Raw genomic sequence first — 18321 nt, 5'->3', positions numbered from 1 at the left:
TGGGGGTGGCGGTGTGATGAATTGGGTGATTGGGATTGACATGTATACACTTATGTGTGTAAAACTGATGACTAATAAGGACCTGCTGTATAAAAAAATAAATAAAATTAAATTAAAAAAAATTTACATTCCTCCCCCCAAAAAAACTAGTGAGAATAAAAATAAGCCTACTAATATACCAAATCAGTGTATGATTTGTGTGATTCATTTGTATAATAGTTGGTATGACTGTATTACGGCTTGAAAAAGACTTTGAAAAGGATCTGAAGGGCAACGTGGCTCTCACGTGAAGAAAGACTAAATTGATTGAACTCAGTCTAGAAGAAGGAAAGCTGAGGAAGTTACAAAATCAAAATTATTGAAGTTACAAAATCTTGACTAACTGGTCAACCTCCAATTATTTAACCATTTTCAAAACACCTCAATAAGAGTACAGTCTTCATTTTAAATAAGATAGTTTAGGAACCTAATAGCAAAGTAATCTGGACTCTGTTGGGTTTTTTTTACCAAAAAAAAATAATGAACATATATGAATATTAATATATGAGTTACTGAGAATCTACCATAAGCTAGGTATCATCCTGAGTACAAAACATGCTTTACCTCATTTGACCTTTCTAAAAAACTTCAAGATAGGTATTATTTTTCTTAATAAAAAAGGAAGAGAAAATAAAGGTTAAGTGCTCATGTCCAAATCTCTCCTATTTTAACAACAATTTTCTCTTAAATCACATCATCCCCCAGCTACCTCTCATTTCCTTCCCCCCATGTAGAGGTAAATTCCATGAAATGATTGCTTGTATTTCCCATAATCAGTTTCTTACCATCCACTTATACCTGAAGTGTGCCCCATGACATTGTCAGAAACTGCCTCCTCTGAGTTCAACACAGAAGTGAGAGTTCCAGTGCCATTTTCTAGACTTTCTCTTAAAAACCTCTTCCCTTGGCTTATCCTCTAGAGCAGGATTCAGCAAATGTTTTCAACATCCTTGGAGCTAAAAATGGCCTTTGTATTCTTCAATAGTTGAAAAAAAGTCAAAAGAAGAAGAAGATTTCACAACATGTGAAAGATTACATGAAATTCTCATTTCGGTGTCCATAAATAATGCTTATGGGACACAGACACGTGTATTCGCTTCTGTATTGTCTATGGTTGCTTTGGTGCTACAATGGCAGAGTTGAGTAAGTTGGGACAGAGGCCTTACTTATGTGGTGCTATCACTGCTTCACACTGCTGCTCACGGGCTATGAATCACACTGACACACTTAGAACTTGACAGATCCCACTGACACAGTTAGAACTTGACAGTGTTTCAAGAGCCTTATGTATCACTCTACCCGTGACATTTTATTTTTTCCACTGCCAGTGCATACCCATCATGTCAAAACAAGAAAAGTGGACTTCAAATGTCATGCCTCTAAGGCACAGTGGAATGTGGGTTATTTTGATCAAATTAGATGGCAAAGCATTGTGTTTACTATACAATGACATTAAGGCTGTGCTGACATTACCAAACTAAGCCTGATCACAATATTCCCAACTCACAGGAGAGGAACAGTCAGAAAAATTGGAAAACCTTAAATGGAATATCTCATCACAGAAAAATTTCTTCACAAAAATAAAAAATGAAAATAAGGCTGCAACAAAAGCCAGTTTCCTACTGGCTCATTTGTTAGCCAAGCAAGGAAAGCCATTTACTGCTGGTAAGTTCACTGGATCATGCTGGATTGCAGCAGCTGAAGGAATCTGTCCAGAATAAACAAACTTGCTTAAAACTATTAGCCATTTGGTGTGAAGCATTGCTCCAAGAGTTGAGGACATTGGGAGCAACATCAATAATCAATTAAACAAGAAGGCAAATGATTTCGAGTGGTTTTCCTTGGCTCTTGATGTGTCAGCAGGTATTACTGATACTGTATCTGCTAACACGGAGAGGGATCAACTTGCAGTCTTAACACACATCATGCCCTAGAGCATTTTTCATCTTTCCTTCTCTAGCCAGCTTTCACACATACCACAAAGGTTTCAGATTCGTTCTCTTCTCAAGCAGGGGCATATTTATTCTTGCAGGATTCTAACTGCAGTTCTCAAAGCTCTAGGATAACTATGGTACATTTTCAGAGAGTGTCAGTTTTATTCCAGGATTTGGAGAAAAACTGTTTAAAATGTTTGCCCCTTAAAAGGGTTTTGTGATGCACGTACAAGTAAAATTAGCAAAATTCTGCTTTTCCATGTCAGTCAAACTTGTGTTTTTCTTGAATGCATACTGTAGAGTAGAAAATTTTTTTGTGTAGAGAGTGATTGAAAACCCTGGCATTTTTTGGTGTAATCGAGGAACCCATTGATATTAGCTCTGGAGTCTCCTTAAGTGAATGCAAGACGCTACACGAGGCAAGAACAAATTTTGTGGGTATCTGTGGCCCACATTTATACTTTGACCAGAGTAGACAAACTTGAACATTTGACTTCTCAGTGAGTCCAAGAAGGCTGACATGTCTATTGTACAATAGATATTTATCTACCTTATAAGTTTCTCACCTCGTAAATCACTGTTACTACTTGGATTATACACAAAACCAGTGGCTCCTGCAAATCAGCTCCATTTCCTGATATAATTGCCCTCAATCAAATGTTTTGGTATATTGAAATGTTTCTGGATAAAATCATATGATATTTAGGATTTGGTTCAAAATAATATGGGATGGGGGAAGTACACTGGAGTAAGGTTTCAAACTCAAGGTCGACTTGCTTTTCATTAGGCAAGAAAAGAGAGGTGATGACCAAAGACAAAAACCTGGATAATTTGACTAACTTGTTCATCGTGGTGATAAAGAAAGTCTCACTCAATTTTCTTATCTAATAGCTTTTGGTTTATTTGTTTGAAGTCTAAATAATTTCAGATAACAACTGCAAAGCAAAACTGTTAATGTTTTTTTTGGTGAACAATAAAATTGCTATAATAATAAAGATTGAGAGTTAGATGGAAATCATAAGGACTACATCATTGAGATTCTCGGTTCATTTAAGCATAGTGAAAGTTTTGGCTTTAGTGAAACAGAAAACATCATTACTCATCTTTCTTCAACATAAAAGTGTTTTGACAAGAATTCTGTGTAAATAGTAAAAAAGGCTGACTGGGTCAGAGAGCAGATCATATGACACTGATTACTTGGCCTGTGAGCAGGATGTCGCAACTCTCAGAATTGTTTATCACAGGAACCTGAAAATACTGCACCATCACTCTCTCTCCAGCAGCATCCTACAAGTATTTTTTCAGCATTTACCCTTTTACAGCCCATAAAGCAGTGAAAAACTGTTTGACGTTTTTTTTGTGGGTGTGGGTTCTAGAGACACTGGGACTCCAAAATAGAGAAGAGAAATTGTCAAGACGATGAATCTGATATTGGTGTCAGCTGCCTTCGGTGCAGCCCAGTTTTCTGACATGGACAGAATCCAAGAAAAGCAGCCTCTTCATCGAACCAATGATACAAGCGGAACATTTCTTTTTCCCTGAGTGATAATTTAAAACATTTTAATATATTTTAAAATATGGTGTTATTATAGTATAAAATGAAATATTTGTATCGATTTTAATATTTCAACAAGAGACTTCAAAGAAACAATAATTTTATTGGCTACTCTGGCCATACCCCCGTACTCTCCAGAGTACGATTTGTTCTCCTCTGCTAGGAGGGGTAACTGGTGGAAAATACTGAAAAGTCCTGATTGAACTGGTTTTCTTTTTTTTAAGGAACGCTTAGGAAGGTATCAATTATTTAAAACTTCTCTAAACCATACCTGTGGGGAGAAATTCTTCTCAGTTATTTAAAAATCAGGCTAACAAAATATTTTTACATAAACAGTAGTTTTACTATTTTCTAATACTCTAGTATATTCAAAGTAGGCTAAGAAAGCATTGCCTAATAGAGAATCGGTGAAATGGGGGAAAAAATGAATTGATTTAAGAAACCATGGGCTTACCACAAATCAATTCCTAAATTGAAATTTATTATTTGCATAGACATTGAAGATAATGCCTGAAACCTTTTAAAAAACGAAGTAAAATTTCCTGTATAATTCTGTAGACAGCCTAAATTTTCTATGGGAACAATTATCTCTAAGGTAAAAGGGGGAAATTTGATTTTGTCCCTTCAAATGATCACAAATGGTCAAATCTGTTTTAGGAAGGTTTCATTATAACCTACATTGCACAGAAAGGATGCTTGGGTGGTATTTGTGGGAATGCCCAGAAAAAAATGTATCGTCTGGTCAAAGCTGAGACATCGAGGTCAGCATTTTCATCCCATCCTGTCCTTGGGCTCCAGGATGCAGGGATTGTGGCTTTCAAGTGAGCGCCACAAGTCTTTCCACTCTGTCCCTACAGAAACTATTTCCTTAACCAGAATTGCTGGCGCTTATTGTGCACAGAGTGGGAACAAACTCCTGGCACGAGGTTAGAATGTGTTCAGCACTCTGAGAATTGCTTTAGCAATTCTCCCCTCTATAATGCATCCATATTTTTTTCTCTCTACTAGACATTTCCCCTAGTATACAAATATAGTACTATTTCTTCCACGTAAAAAACAAACAAACAACCACTCCTGACCTCATTCCCCCATCTCGCTTACTGCTCTATTTCTGTTCCTGCCACAGAAAAACTCCTCAAAATAATCATCTACCCCCCTTGTCTGCAATTCCTCTCCTCTTCTCTTCTGAGCCCACTCACTCAGGCCTCTACCCCGACCTCTTCACATAAGTTGCCCTTGTTAGGGCTATTAATGTCTCCCACGTTGTAAAATCTAAGGCACATCTTCTTTATCCTTACTTGACCCATCAGCAGTGTCCCCGACAATTGATCACTTTATTTTTCTTCCTTGTAACATCTTCTGCCTCTGGTTCTCAGGACACCCCTCTCTCCTGACTCTCCTCTCTCCTCAACGGCTGCTACTTGGTCTCCCTGGTTCCTCCTGTCTCTCTGACTTGAAACGCAGGACTGCTCCAGGGCTCCGTTTTGGCTCTTTGTCTTAGACTACAATTTCTCCTGGGGAATCTCATTCAGTCTCAGGCATGTAGATGACATCCAAATGTACATTTCCAGCCCTGACCTGTCCACACGCATATATTCAGCTGCCTGCTCCACATTGCTACTTGTACGTCTAACAGGCGTCTCAATTTTCGTATGTCCCAAACTGAACTCCTGATCTTTCCCCCGAAACCTGCTTCTCCCTGAGTCTGCCTCTGCTTATTTAGTTAAAGTAATTCCAACCTTTCAGTGGCTCAGGCTATAAACTTTGGACTCATTGTCCTTCACTCCTCTCTTTCTCTCGAATAAAATACTGAAAGAAAACGTTGAAGTCTGCTCAACATAATGCTTAAAGACGAAGGGCTAGAATTCTTACCACTGCCTAAAAGTTGCAAAAGGGCTACTGCCACCTCTTTCTCTCTAGAAATGCCAAGCTTCCAACCATCAGCTATAATCACCCTTTGGAGAGACCAGGAAGCTTCTGTTCAGACCTCCAACTTCTACTAAATGGGTAACAATTGTTCAAACTGGTTCCAGGAAGGAAGGAAAAACACAAGGTTGGACATCACATTCCCTTTATACACACCACTTATATACGCCAAATATTTTCACACAACGTTTCTTTTATTCTCTACTTTCAAGTGGTCAACTTTCCCACCAAGTGCTAAAGGGGAGCTCTATGGCCCTGGAGACACCAACTGCTGGAAAAGTTCTTTGCAGAGCACGTAGGTGCCATAGTTGCTGCTGGGCACTTGTATTGGAGAAACAGAGCTGGCCTCACCTCCTTTGGGGACATATCAATACAGACAGGATTCCCAAGTAGTGGGGAAAAGTGCTGCCACGGGTAGAATGTAGAATTTAAATCCCTCTGGGAGTTTTTAAACAGTAAAGTATGTCTTCTGCTTTTTTGAAAATCAGCCCATCTGTAATTTCTTTGAAGATAAGAGATCTGTTTTCTACTTTTTTTTGTACCACTCCCAAGAGCCTGAGTGGGGTGCTTTGCATTTGATGGGTACTCAAAAAAAATTTTGCTGATTGTTCTGAACTTTATCCTCCCCCTTGGGAACTGGGTGGGTTCCTTTATTCTTTAAGGACTAAATCATATTTCTATGTGTTTCTATCTCCAAGAGCCAAAGAAGCACCTCCTTGCCACACAAGCAGGTAAAGATACACAAGCCCCAGTGAAGAACGCACTCATGCAGTCTTGGAAAGTTGCTCTTCTGGTGCGACATCACTGAGGCTTTAGGCAACAGGGGAGATGAGGAGAAAGGAACTTAAGGTAGCCAAGTGTTCTGTATGCTACCAGTTTATTAGGAGAAGTTGTGATAGGATTCTTAGTTTATCACTACTAACAGCTCTGCCTTCTCCTTTGCAAACTGGCATTTGTATTCTGTCATCATTTTTACTATCAACCTTGCAGTCTTTAGTGTCTTAAATTCATTTAAATACATTTCTTCTTCCCTACCCACAATCCAACATACATAAGTGATTCTGATAAAAAAGAAATGGGACATTATCAGATAGATATCCTCAAAGACTTAAAATATTTTTAAGAGCTCCATCTGAAAAAATTGTGACAGAGGAGTATGATGAAATCACGTAGTATTTATGTTTTAACTTTACTTTCTGTTAAATGTAATTCTGAAATGTTCTCTTCTAGAAAAGATGCAGGAATGATAAGGTTCTTTAAAAAAAAAAGAAGGTGCACAATAGAAACCTGTTAGAGCTATTACTAAGGAAACCCATGAAGAAATGACTGTAAATAAGTGCAAGTGACTGATGCAGATTAGAAGCTCAATTCTGGTTTCAAAGAAAAAAATGCTAAAAGCAAAGATAGAGGAATAACTTTCTTTTTTCCCCAAGTTTTACTGAGATGTAACTGGTGTATAACATGGTATTAATTTAATGTGTACAACCTAATAACTTGATTTATGTAAACATTGCAAAACGATTACAATAGTCCAGTTAACATCCATCATCTCATATAGTCATATGTTTTGTTCTTGTGGTTAGAATTTTAAGATCTACTCTCTTCGCAACTTTCAAATGTACAACACAGTATTGTTAACTATAGTCATCATGCTGTACGTTGCATCCCCAGAACTTATTTCTTATAACTGGAAGTTTGTATCTTTTGACCCCCTTCACCCATCCCCTCCATCCCCCACCTCTGGCAACCACCAATCTGTTCTGTTTCTACGAGTTCATTTTTTTTAGATTCCAAATATGTAATACTATATGGTATTTGTCTTTCTCTGACTTATTTCACTAGAAATAATTTTCTTATTAGAAAGGTTGTATTAGTCAGGGTTCTCCAGAGATACAAAACCAACAGGATAGAGAGAGAGAGAGGGACAGAGAGAGAAAAGAGACTTATTTTAAGGATTGGCTCATGGAATTTTAGAGGCTAGAGAGTCTGCAGTCTTTAGGGCAGGCAGGCAGAGTTTCTCTATTGCAGTCTTGAGGAGAATTCCTTCTCCTTTGGGAAACCTCAGTCTTCGATGTTAAGACCTTCAACTGATTAGAAGAGGCTTACTTACATCATGGAAGGTAAACTGCTTTATTCAAAGTCTACTGATTTAATGTTAATCATATCTAAAAACACCTTCACAGCAACATCTAGACCGGTGTTTGACCAAACAACTGGGCCAGGTTGACACAGAGAGTTAACCATCACAGAGGTAGTCAAGAGGGCGTGTTCTCCCTCTAGTTCTACTTCAGCTGAGGAAGGAAACAGCTCTGAGTACTCAGGGATGTGGTGCACTGGGCAAAGTCACCTAAGCTTGTTCAAGACTAGCAGACACCAGCCTAAAGCTTAAGTTAAAGCCTCAGCGGAAGCAGTAAGAGGTTTTGGTAGTTGACAAAGCTGCTGAAGGTCCCAGAACTGTGACTAGGGCCCTTGGAAGACCAAATTCAAGAAGAGTTCAGGGTGAATTTGAAAATTCTGTTCTTCTTAAGGCTTGGATAAAATGAAGGAAGGTAATACTAGAATAAGCAATAATCGATAACATCGAAATTAGTATGGGATAAAATTAATTATACCTAGGTATTTTTTGAAACTGCTTCCAATTGTGTATAATGCTTTACACTTAAGGAGAGCTCTAGGAATTCTTTATGTCTAGGTCCTTTATGAGAGTACTATTTCTTTTAAAAAATCAAAAACACATCAGTCTTTGACCCTCTTAACCACTGTCTGTGAGAATGGCACCTAGTGGTAGCTTAATTAATACCTAAGTAGAAATAAAACAACTTCTGGAACGCTAGCTTTGCAAATCTAAGCCAAAACCTATCATGTGAGAGCAAAAGTCCAAACTGTTGCTTTGAAATATTCCTTCTAAACATCTAACTCTTGACTCTTCCTCCCTTATTCCTCTTCTTTGAATTTCAGCGAAGAACAACACGCATTCTTAAGACTTAACATCCTTTTATTATGCCTTCCATTACTAATCCTGTGTTTGTCTACTTAGCAAGGGCATAGGGGATTGACACCATTTCTATTCTCCTGGTTCCTGATCATTTTAATAAATTCAGTATTCATGCTTTACATTGTAGAGAAACAAATGTTCCATCAGGGCCCTTACTTTGGCCCTAATGAAATATACCCATTTCTAAAATTGTCTGTAATATTCCAGAGGTTTAATAGGAGGAAAAGGAAGTGGCGAGTTCCTATTGTGCTCACTCAAGTTTTCTCACATGATTCCTACCGGGGCCCAGGTTGGCAAATCCACAAAGAACAAGCTCTTTCCTAAGAAATAGAAAGTAGATGTGAGAAGTGCTGTTTCTCCTGCCAAAAGTCTTTCCATCATCCCAACTATAAAAAAAAAAAAACTGAAGAAAAACGCAGATTAAGGAATGGGAAACTGTCAGAGATTAGAATAGTGACTCTATGCTTTATTGACAGGCTAGGGAAGCTGGCCTTCTTTACACTATGGATTTGAAAACTATTATATGATATTGTTGGGGCCAGTGATATGGCTAACTCTCTGGGAATGGGGTGGATTAACTAGGAAAGGCATGTATTATCAATTCTAAAGGGCTGGCTATTAAGTCTGTGACTCTTCCTTTTTTCTTTCTCTTTGCCCTCCAGTTATTTACAGAACTTTTTAGTGCTCATTAGCACCTTCAGCCCCGGCTGAAACACGGAAAATAATTATTTTCCAAATTATCATTTCCCATAGATCTGTCTTCATTTCTAGGCACCAACCCTGCATTGGTTTCCATACTACATTGGAGGGGATTATATTGTTCTCTTCCACATTTTACTGTTAACACAAGCTGGTATGGATGTGACTGTATACTTCTGTGGGTAGGCTACGTATAGAAATGTACCGTTATTCATTCTTCTATTCCAGAGAGACATTTATTCTTATGCTGGAACAACTACTGACAGGCCACAGGCTTATTCAGAGAAATTTAATCGGCTACAGGATGGGGCTGATGCTCCATCAGTAGCAGCTGCCAAGAGGTTCTGTGCCTCCCTGTTGTGTTAGAAATTATTTTTATGGCACATTTTCTGAAAACTGTTAAGATTTTATGGGCCTATAAGCAACTCAGCTAGAGAAAACTGCTATACCCTACACAAGGAAATTTGGGGGAAAAGCAGTAGAATTCAGGGCCAAGTGGCTGTCCATAGTGTCTGACAAGAAAGAGTATTCTAGAAATAATGAGAGAGTAAACTCTGCCCAAAGATGAGTATGGTAAAATGTCAGAGAGGCTGTGTTAAGAAAGAGCATTTTTATTATAATGGGATATCAGTGTCCAGTGGAACGCAGAAGCTACTCATTTTCTTCCTCTACCATTTGTCTACTTTTTATCCTGGATTTGGACTCTTCCACCGCCAGACAGATCAGTCTCAATGCGGCAAAGCCTCTGGGGGCAGCCATTTCAGAGGCAGCAAGCAAGTCAGTTTGCAAGGTCAGTGTAACAGAGACTGCTTTCTTATTCCGAAATTCCTGGTTGATGGGAATGCTCTGCCACCGACTACTGGATGGCATCTAGGATGACTTCCGATTCTTCCAAGGAACTCAGTTTAGAGAATGAGTTAACACCCCTGTCTTTCCTTCACTCTCTAGAAGGCCTGCTGTAGACTAATAATTTCCTGTCATAGTTAGAGCGCAAAGAAGCTTGGCTTTCATTACAATAGGGGCATAAAAATACTAATTTAGAAAAAAAAATGAATTCAGCTACTATGGTTGGATAAAAAGCCAATATGATGAGATTTGTTAAGTTCATAAATGACCTCAGGGCGGTAATCTGCAAATGGGAGACTGAGTCAACTCTGTGTGTTAATAGGAGTGAAGCGGTTTCCCCTATGCTGGTTCAAGTAGCCACATCCCTACACCGGGGAACCTCGGGAAGAACCTGGGAAGTACTGCATTGGCCAAAAAGTTTGTTTGGGTTTTTCCGTAACCTCTTATGGAAAAACCCAAAAGAAATTCTTGGCCAACCCAATATACTCCATATAAAGTAAATTCCAGGGGCATTCACTGAAGCCAAAGCAAAACTAGTGTCCAGACCAGAAAACTGACCCATATCATACCAGTATTTAGTTCTGGGGATTCATGGAAGTAGGAAGGAGAATACATTTTTATTATTTACTTTGCCGTCTTGTTTGCAGATTGCCTGGTTCATGTAGGTTACTTTGGGCATAGCAGCCACAGAAACTCTGAGTGCAGAGGGAAACAATTCTCGTGGGTATGGTAAGTAGCATATATCTTTCTCATTAGGTAATCTCAGATATTTTTATAAACACATCTCAGAAGTCCCCTGAGAAGTTTATTGAAAAACCTTCTATACCCAGTCCCCTGCTGGGTATAGAAGGTTTTTCAATAACTTTTTTGGTAGGAATTTCCACAATGATAGAAACTCATCCCTGCCGTTCAGTTAACTTGAGGTTTTCCTAATGGTTGACTACATAATTCTCCGAATTCAGGTTCCCACAGTAAAATAACTTGCTCCTTCTACTTCTGGGGTTGTTTCGTGAGTAGCGGGTGTTCTTTCATCTGTGGCTGCCCACATCCAATGCTGATTATCGTTCTAGTTTGCATACAGCGGCACTTCTAATTTGTCCGTGCATTGCAGGGTATTGCTCTCTGAAATCCATGCCTTGATGACTGGTGACTTTGCTACCACTGCAAGGAGTGTGATGGATGTCTACATGTCTTTTGTTAAGCTTCTGGCAAAAGCCAGAGAACCAGACACTGAGGAATGTAAGTTTATAATATAGCATATCAGGCATGTAATATGGTTATTCAACCGCCCCTTCTAGAGTACTGGCTCCTGAACATGTATGTAGCCATTTCCTTACTGGTTTTAATGAGGGCTTTGGTACTTTTTTTTTTTTTTTTTTTTTTTTTTTTACACCGTTTTTTTGCTGTACACGTGCCTCTCACTGTTGTGGCCTCTCCCGTTGCGGAGCAACAGACTCCGGACGCGCAGGCCCAGCGGCCATGGCCCACGGGCGCAGCTGCTCCGCGGCATGTGGTATCCTCCCGGACCGGGGCACGAACCTCCGTCCCCTGCATCGGCAGGCGGACTCTCAACCACCGTGCCACCAGGGAAGCCCGAGACAAAATCTTTTAAAGTTTATGAATTTCTTTCTCCTCTAGGATTTACTGAGCTCAATCTCAGCTTATACTCAGACATTCTGATTTAATTATCTAGGATGGGGACCAGGGATCCTGATGATCTGAATATGCAGCCTGCATTGAGAGCCACCAACTACCTAACCCCCTCATTCTACAGATGAGGAAATTGGGGAATTAATTAAAATGGCACCAATACAGCATATTTAAGTAAAAAAATTTTTTCATAAATATGTAGTTAATAATTTTTAAAACGGAAACTTCTTGACCAAGGGAGACTTAACTGTCTGGACAATTGTTTACCATTTCCACTTTTTTGGGGGGTGGGGGAGGACTAAAGGTCTCCTTATCTCTGATATTAACTCTGTGAACATGGATTAACCTCTCTAACCTTACTTTGAAAGAATTACCAGCCAAATATTTATCCACAGGAGCTGACATAAGCAAGTTCAAAAAGAAAAAAGAGGGACTTCCCTGCTGGTTCAGTGGTTAAGACTCTGCGCTCCCAATGCAGGGGGCACGGGTTCAATCCCTGGTTGGGTAACTATTCCACATGCTGCATGGCACGGCTTAAAAAAAATAAAGAAAAAAAAAAAAAGAAGAAAACTTGAAATAACATAGTTGACTCTCACTTTTTAACTTTCTCTAACAGAACTTTAGTATACAAATAGAAGAGCTGTTTTAAATAGCTTAAAAAATTCAAAAGCAAACAAGGATTAAAATCTGAGAGGCAAACAGGTGCCATGGTGATTTTTTTAAATGGCTGTACCTTCTTTGACACACCCCCCTCCAAGAGTGGGGTTTGTTTCCTCCCCTTGACACAGAATAGCTAGTGACTGCTTTAACCAATAGGGCAGGGCTCAGCAAACCTTTTCTGTAAAGGACCAGATAGTAAATATTTTAGGCTTTGCAGGCCATATGGTCTCTGTTGCAACTACTCAACTCTGCATCAGAGCACGAAAGCAGACACAGAAGATACATAAATGAACGGACATGGCTATGTTCCATGGCTATGTTCTTTACAAAGTCAGGTGGCAGGATGCATTAGGCATCAGGCCACTGTTTGCTGACCCCTGCAATAGACTGTGGAAGAAGTGATGCTCTGTGACTGCTGAGGTGAGGTCATAAAAGGCCACAGAGCTCCCGCCTGGGTCCCCTGGAACACTCATGCTCAGGAAGGTTCCTCTTGGAACTTGGCCACCATCCCGGGAAAAGCCCACACGAGAGAGAGGCCCCACACAGGTGCTCTTCTCAACAGCCCCAACCCAGCCCAGCCTTCATGTCATCCCAGCCCAGGTGCCAGCATGGGAGTGAGGAAGCCTCCACGTGATTCCAGTTTCCACCCTTTCAAATCACCCCTCAGCCTTTCAGTCTTCCCCACTGAGGCCCTGGACATCGAGGAGCAGAGATAAAACGTCCCCACCATGCCCTATCTGAATTCCATTAGGATAATAAAACTTTTGTTTTTATGTTGCTAGGTTTGGAAGTGGTTTGGTGTGCAGCAATAAATAATTAGAACAGACATTGAATGAACAAAATGCAAGAGCACACGTGGAAGGCTAAAAGTCTCAGGAAAGAGGGTTTCTGTATGTGTAGAACATTCAATGCTTGATATTGCTGTGGTTTCAGATACTTTGTAGGTAATACTAAAACAAAATTTATGATGCCAGTCTATACTAGAAAAGCTTTCAAACTTTAAGTAGTATGAACTATGCTAGCAGTCACATTTAAATTACAATGAACTAACTTCATCAGAACAAGCAAGAGAGAATGCAAGCATGACCAAGTCAGTCTTTTGTAACCTAATCTTGGAAGTGATAGCCATCATTTTTGCCATGTTCTATTCATTAGAAGCAAACCATTAGGTCCAGCCCATACACAGAGGCAAAATCATTGGGGGGCAGTTTAGAAGCGTGCCTACCCCAGAATGCAAGAGAGGTAAATTTGGGGGGGACTGTTTGCACACCTAAAATAGTCTTTTTCTACTCTCATATTTAATCGATAGCCTGGGCACAGAATTCTAGGTGGGCAGGGTTAGGCTGGTTCTCCTTCCCAACCTTGCCTGAGGGTGGGATGCCCTGAGGAGATAGGAAGGGGGAAGCAAGACTTGAGAGATGAGGACGCTTAACTCCTTCGCGGCCCCCACTGCACAAGGAAGAGTCAGAGCTGGTCTTTAGGTTCCCTGGAGGACCTGGCCAGATGCAGAGCAGGTGAAGAAGCATAGCAAAGCAGACTTAAAAATATAAAACTTAGAAGATAAAACATTATTGGTGATGTGACAAACACTTTGAGACCTCTATGATCTGTAGAAATGGTCATTATAGTACACTCGCTTTTAATCTCACCAGTCATCTGAACAATTTGCCTGATAGACAGAAAACAAAAGAATTGAGTGAAGGTGAAATCATGACACTAAAACATAAAAACCAAAACCAAAATCAACAAAACTTCTGAACAGGAACAAAAATATAAGGATACAAAGTGATGCTCCGACCCCTGGTGCAGAAGGAGGAGGTGAAGAACTGGATGAAGACATTTTATCTTTAACTCTTGAAGAGAATGGAAACAATCCCTAAAAACCTTTATTTGAAATTTCCTTAAAAGAACTTTTTTTTTTAGATTTAAGTATAGTTGATTTACAATATTATATTCGTTTCAGGTGTACAACATAGTGGTTCAATACTTTTATAGAGTATACTCCATTTAAAGTTATTACAACATAATGGCTATATTTCCCTGTGCTGTACAGTATGTCCTTGTTTACTATTTATTCTATACATAGTAGTTTGTATTGAAATTTCAATTCTTATGTAAAACAAAACCTACCTCTGGATGGACATGAGGCTGATGAACTCCCATAAATTCTCTTAACTTCTGATAAATCTCAAGCATCGCAGAAGTGCAAGACAAATTCTGGTGGAGAGGTCCTGAGAAGGCACTTTGAGACAACAACAGTTAACGTACTGTTGGCAAACAGTAGAATCAGCCCCTAGAGATCTGTGAGAGCCTCATTCAGGAAGAAACCCTCAGGAAAGTGAGGGACTCGTGATTATGATGATGTGTGAACATAGCTGGGGAAGAACACCAGACCGTCCTGGTGAGGTTTGCTGAGGAATTTCATACTCAAGAGAAGAATTTGTAGGCTTCCTTCCTCAACAAGTTGATACAGAAATTCTGGTTGTGTAATTTCACACTGGGGGTAACTGAGAAGTAGGGACTAAATATGGAGCACTGTCATGGCCAGGCAGACGTTGTATCCAGTAGATTTTCTTCAGAAATGAAAGTTGTTGCTTTAAGACTTGTAGGGAAGTATCCCTAAGCTGTCTACACACTCTGTTCTTCCTGTGCCTTACATATGTGGTTGGCAAAAATCAGTGCCTGTTAGGGGCGTACCTGTTGCATTGGGAACAATTGAGGAAGGTTGTTCTTTTATCCATCAATTACCATGACTCTTTTAGAACCTGACAATGTAATTTCTGTCTCTTCTCAGAATAATGAAAAGGGTAATGACCTGAAGGAAATTTATCATTCTCAGTGGACAGACAAGAATGATGTTTTTGAAATTTAAATAGATCTCCTGCAAGCACTTACTTTATGTTTAGATGGAATAACCATCTAGCTGGCTGAGCATTTGTCCTCTGCAGTGTATCAACAGATTTTTATTTCATTTTTATTTCATTTTGTCATTTTATCCTTTAAAGTATCCTATCTTAACCTCTTTAAAAAGTCCTATCTTTTTCAAGAGTCTGTGGAGAAAATCTCCAGGGGGCAAATCTCTGATGTTTTCTTTGCAGTCAGTAGAATGACTGCAGCGTTGCATTCACTAATGAGTGATGGAAAATATTAAAACTTACCATGGATTTCGGTTTGAGGAAGCCATAAATTTGCTAACCAAACCTGATATTCAAATGAAATTCCCTGGGAAATTCCACAGAGTTCAGCAAGGTAACCCGAAATCTCAATTAACTTCTGAGACTTACTCTGAAGGATCCCTAAGTGTTCCAACAGTGGAGTTACTCGGGAACTTAAAGATACAGCTGACCCCTGAACAACACAGGTTTGAACTGCACAGGCCCACTTATACGGGATTTTTGCAATAATAAATACCACAGTACTATGTGATCCACAGTTGGGCAAATCCATGGATAGGAAGGAACTGTGGTTAGGGAGAGCTGATTGTAAGTTACATGCAGATCGACTGCAGGCAATGTTGGTGCCCCTAACCCCCAAGTTGTTCAAGTATCAACTGTATATACTCAGAACAACACCCCAAAGCCTGTAAATGCTTATCTCTGGTACCATCGGTCACAGCTCAAATTCAACACATCAGAGGAATAGCATGCTGACGTGTACACAAGTGACTTAGCAACACTCTTAGCCTGACACACTCTCAGCCCAGCTCCACAATTGGAAAATCAAGCAGAAACACAGAAGGACAGAGGTAAGAGCTTCCATCCACCCCTTATGAAGCCCTTCACCTGCCTGGCCTCAAGTTTTTTCCTAATGTTTATGCATTGCTGAAGGGCCTTTGCATTCTTTCTGTGATGGAGGTTGAGAATGAGCCCCATGAAAATGGAGGAAAGCATCTCAAAGCACACCTGAGGAACACTTTGACAGACCTAAGCTCAAGTAACTTGGTTTTGCTTAAAATGAATTTTTATATAAAACATGACCTGGATTTCATGGTAGACACATATATCAAACTATACAAACTATACAACTATGCTTCCTACAGATAATTCATAAACTATCAAAATACCTAAAAGAATGTTTAAAAATAGGTTTTCTCCTATATTTAATATTTGAAGGAAAAGCTGTAAGGTGCACATAGACACCTTAATCTTTGAATATTTTTGCCTACAGGGCTCTGACTGAATACATTAGCCATTGATAATCTACCTGTTTAAACAACCACCGTTTTGACGCTCACACTTTGAAAACTTATCTGGTCTTCCAGAAGATAGTACTGAAAGCGCCACATTTCATTTCTGCATGATCTCTGGTACCGGCACTCTGGAATTGTTCAAAGTCATTTCAAACATAGCATCTGTTATCACTGTGGACCCAACTGTATTGAGTTATCAGTTCTTTGAAGGAATAAATTTTGGGGAGGGGTGGGAGGAAGGAATACATTTTATAAAATATTACAACGAATCTCACAACTGACCTTTGACTAGTTGAAGGTTTTGTTTTTGTTTTTGTTTTTTTTTTTAATAATACACAATGTATTTATTTATTTATTTATGGCTGTGTTGGGTCTTCATTTCTGTGCATGGGCTTTCTCTAGTTGTGGCAAGTGGGGGTCACTCTTCATCGCGGTGCGCAGGCCTCTCACTATCGCGGCCTCTGTTGTTGCGGAGCACAGGCTCCAGACGCGCAGGCTCAGTAATTGTGGCTCACGGGCCCAGTTGCTCCATGGCATGTGGGATTTTCCCAGACCAGGGCTCGAACCTGTGTTGTCTGCATTGGCAGGCAGATTCTCAACCACTGCGCCACCAGGGAAGCCCTGACTAGTTGAAGGTTTAAGTATATTGTTAAACATTTGTAATGTACAGTGAAGGGAATTACCAGAGAGAGAGAGAGAGAAACTGTGAGCTGGTTAAACAGTGTAGTTTTGTCTTTATCAAGTGAACCTAAAGAAACAAGTTACAATTGAAGTTCAAATGAAGAGCCTACCACTGTTGTTCCACACCTGGTTGCTGCCATTTACGTTACTCTGTGGAGCCTACACCTTCTTTTATCATAACCTTTTTATCAGGTATATGTTAAACACTTCTGCATCACGCTCAAGACAGAATTAGAGGCAATGGATACAAGTGATTTACTGTTTTCTTCTGCTTTTTCTCTGACTACACTTACTTCACCTTGAGCTGGGAAACTTGCAAAAATAAACATTTTGTGGTTCATTTAGGAATAACAGTATATATGGCTATTGTCTTTAGTGAGGAGAAAAAATTTTATTTTAATCTAAATGAAGTTTTATTTCATCTTATTTCAACAAAATAAGCTTATTTCAATATAAATAAAATATGGATTTGGCTTTTCAATAAATTTGTTTTAAAATTTCATTTTGAAAACATTGTGCCTATATGAGTTTGCTGGTGAATTCTTCCAAACTTTTAATATGGAAAAAATTACACCAATTCTCTATAATCTCTTTCAGAAGACAGAAGCAGAGGAAATACTTCCTAACTGATTTTATGAGGCCAGAATTACCATGATATCAAAACTAGACAAAGACATTACAAGAAAAGGAAAAAACAGACTGATCTCTCTCATGAACATAAATGCAAAAATATTTAGCAAAATATTAGCAAACCAAATCCAATAATGTATAAAAAGTATTATACAACATGACCAAGTGGGATTTATCCCAGGTATGCAAGATTGGTTCAACATTCAAAAATCAACTAATGTAGGGCTTCCCTGGTGGTGCAGTGGTTGAGAGTCTGCCTGCTGATGCAGGGGACGTGGGTTCGTGCCCCGGTCCGGGAGGGTCCCACATGCCGCAGAGCGGCTGGGCCTGTGGGCCGTGGCCGCTGGGCCGGTGCGTCCGGAGCCTGTTCTCCACAGCGGGAGGGGCCCACAGCAGTGAGAGGCCCGTGTACCGCAAAAACAAAACAACAAAACCCCAAAACCAACTAATGTAATCCATCACATCAACGGGCTAAAGAAAATCACGTGATCATATCAATAAACGCAGGAAAAACATT

General features: G+C 39.6%; 1 pseudogene; it reads left to right on the top strand.

Annotated features, from left to right (window-relative positions):
* The first annotated feature begins 13906 nt into the window (after positions 1 to 13906).
* On the top strand, positions 13907 to 16499 carry LOC103077036 (52 kDa repressor of the inhibitor of the protein kinase-like; annotated as a pseudogene).
* Positions 16500 to 18321: the final 1822 nt, after the last annotated feature.

The sequence above is a fragment of the Lipotes vexillifer genome, unplaced genomic scaffold, assembly GCF_000442215.2.
Source record: "Lipotes vexillifer unplaced genomic scaffold, Lipotes_vexillifer_v1.1 scaffold1010, whole genome shotgun sequence".
NCBI classification, from domain to species: domain Eukaryota; kingdom Metazoa; phylum Chordata; class Mammalia; order Artiodactyla; family Lipotidae; genus Lipotes; species Lipotes vexillifer.
Note: the sequence above shows the minus strand (reverse complement) of the source record. Positions and strands in the feature narration are given on the sequence as shown.